Source organism: Trachymyrmex cornetzi, unplaced genomic scaffold (assembly GCF_001594075.2).
Source record: "Trachymyrmex cornetzi isolate Tcor2-1 unplaced genomic scaffold, Tcor1.1 scaffold138, whole genome shotgun sequence".
NCBI classification, from domain to species: domain Eukaryota; kingdom Metazoa; phylum Arthropoda; class Insecta; order Hymenoptera; family Formicidae; genus Trachymyrmex; species Trachymyrmex cornetzi.
The window spans coordinates 762,867-766,215 of NW_017295960.1; positions in this window are offsets into that span (position 1 = coordinate 762,867).

A 3,349-nucleotide genomic window follows, 5' to 3' on the forward strand; every position below is an offset into this window, starting at 1 on the left:
GTATGTACCTTTACTCGAAAATATACACATCACTCCTTGCAATAATCTGATCTCGTATGTCCGTTAAGGTCAAAATTCAAATCTTTTAAGGTTAGGTATTAAAAGTTTGTACACACGATACACACACTGCACATATCGCGTTCCATTTAAACGTGGCAAACTGTGTTTGAGTGTGTTATACTGTGTCGGTTTGTGTCTCCTAAAAGGAAAGCAGCCATAGTAAGCAAGTTTACTTTATTTCATTGGGACGCTTACTACATCTAGAATTTAAAGAGGACACAATAATGATGACGAAATGTCTGTAATTTATACTCTAGATTTATTAAAGAAACCTAGTATGTTCATGAATAATAATAAATTTTGTCTTTTATTACGTCTGCAGCCGATTTATCATATGATTACAAACATTTGTTGCAAAGGATAAGGGAAACTGCAGAAAACCTTACCAGTATTCTTATGGCAATGTTTGACGCGCACTGCACGTAAATAATGTAGTACTGATTGAGAGATTTGTATCTAGCGGCGATTTACCACATGAAATCACAATAGAATAATTACAGACGAATAAATTGTAATTTTCATATATATTTTTATGTAAAGGGTTTTAAAAAAATAATATAATCGTTTAGAGAGGTAGCATTCGCGAAAGCTACTATAATGACGTACAGTATCTAAAAGGTTAAAAGAGGAACAATTCATTACTATAACCTTAATTTAGGGAAAAATTTGAAACGCATTGTAAAGCGGGACAAAGAGGCTCCTGTACATCTTAGTGACCAACCGTCCCAAATTAGACGGGACAATCTCAAATTTTAACACTTTGTTCCGTTTTACAATGCGTTTCAAATTTTTTCCTAAATTAAGGTTATAGTAATGAATTGTTCCTCTTTTAACCTTTTAGATACTGTATGTCATTATAGTGGCTTTCGCGAATGCTACCTCTCTGAACGATTATATTATTTTTTTAAAACCCTTTACATAAAAATATATATGAAAATTATAATTTATTCGTCAAAATCCACATTCCGTATTGCTCCGCCATTAAGGCCCAGTTCCACAACTCACGGTTAACTCTTAAATGAGGTTCAACTTATTCATTGTCTCTTTCCAATTCTCGAATTGGAAAGAGATGAGAAATAAATTGAACATTAACACGGTTAAGAGTTAACCGTGAGTTGTGGAATTGGGGCTAAATCGAGCTGCTACGTCATTTGGTTGTTTTTTTATTTTTACTTTTCTGTACTTATAAATATGCTGGATTTTAGGTTTGCGGCATAACTTTTACTTCCAATGATAACCTAAACGTTCACAAATTTGTACATAGCGATTAAAAGTAGTATGAATGTTTGGTGTGTGACAAGAGCTTCCCGCAAAAAGATGATGTTATTACACATATGTTAAATCAGGTCATTCATGAGAAAACGTTTAAATCCATTAATAAATTCTCATTTGTCTTCTTATTTGTGTTATATATTGGATTGAAAGAAAAAAATTCTGTGGTAATTTATTAGCTCAAATTGGAAATACAACATCTTCGTTAAAAATGATTAAAATTAAAATTTAAAAAGGGTTTCAAAGCTTGAAATCTCTACTTTCGAACGGTTACTGTATTTTTTTAAAGAGTTCTGTGGTAATTTATTAGCTCAAATTGGAAATAAAACATCTTCGTTAAAAATGATTAAAATTTAAATTTAAAAAGTGTTTCAAAGCTTGAAATCTCTACTTTCGAACGGTTACTGTATTTTTTTAATTTATGTGGGTTTTGTAATTTTTATATATAGAAAGCTATGAGCTGAAAGAAAGGGAAATTTATCTTCTCACTTCATGGGTCTGTCACGTGCCAAAAAAATTTGTAAAAATTTTCGGTTTTCTGTATCTTAAAAATTTGGAATTTTTTTACAAAATATCGTTAAAAAAAATATTTCTACGATTTTTTGTTCTTGAGTTATTCGCGAATTTAGTAAAAAGGAGCATTCTGAATTTGATTACTCATAACTACATTAAAAATCATCATACCGCAATTAATAAAACAGATTCGTAAAGCTGCAATGTTGCTCCATCAAGTGGTATATAATTATCAAGTTAAAAAATAGAATTCATGCACATTTGAGTTAAAAATGTGATACTATTATCCCCCCCTCCCCCCCATTTAACTATTGCACAATGGAAAAAAGGAGAGTAGTATCACATTTTCAACTCAAATATACATATATACTATTTTTTTTTTAAATTGACAATTACACCACTTCATGGAGCAACGTTTCAGCTTTAAAAATCTGTTTTATTAATTGCAGTACGATGATTTTTGCCGGTGAGTTATGAGCAATCCAAATCAGAATGTCCTTTTATTTAATCCATGTGTGACTTGGTAACAAAAAGTCGTTTTTTAACATTTTTTGAGAACGTACATTTAGGAAAAACTATAAGCTTTCACGCCAGATAGTCGAAAATTTTGCATCTAATATATTCTGTACATAATTTTGATTTAACAAAATTCCGCAGAACTTTTTCTCCAACCCAATACTCGTAATCATATTTTAGTAGATAATGTAATATACATTAACACATTTCATAAAAAATTATTTATTTTTTAGGCTCGCATATGTAAAGACACAGTAGTAAAGAACAAACCACAATTGACAATGTGATAGGTAGAAAGCAATTATAACTACTGTTACTAATATTGACGAATCATTGATGAAAGAAGATGAGAATAAAAATATAATTTTTTACGAGATATAATGTGTATGTATAGATGGAAATTTTCCAGTAATTATAATTTTTCCATGAGATTTGAATACTGTCAGACACAGGAGCACTGACGTGTAAAGTTGACAATGCGTTCAGAAGGCGAAACAGTCCAGTAAATTCTCACTGTTTACTCTTTAAATAATTTGAGATGATCGATTCTTGCCTTATGTCCTTGTTGGATTTAATGTAGTACAATCGCGAATTGAATACCTACAAAATTTCTTAAAATTGAAACTATATATTGTACTACACGGAGAGAAATCTGTTACGATTTTGGCACGGACAGTCGATACTATTATCGTGCGGCCTATTTCAATGCGCTTAATAGCGTTCAATCTGTTTATGCATGAAGTCGTGCAATCATGGCACGAGAATCGCTATGAAAAAAAAGAACGTGATGCGTGCTATGGTCATACCAGCTTTTTACGATAGCCGCACGAGCGCAGTACGCATAAAGCACCCCACTTCATCGTGCGAAATTCGCTCGAAATCAAAGACATTATTAGCTGCTTTCCATTTACACCGATTCTCAGATAATTCTCACTTGTGACGTCATAACTCAGTTGAATGCGCGTTCCTTTTGCATTCTGACAAGTGA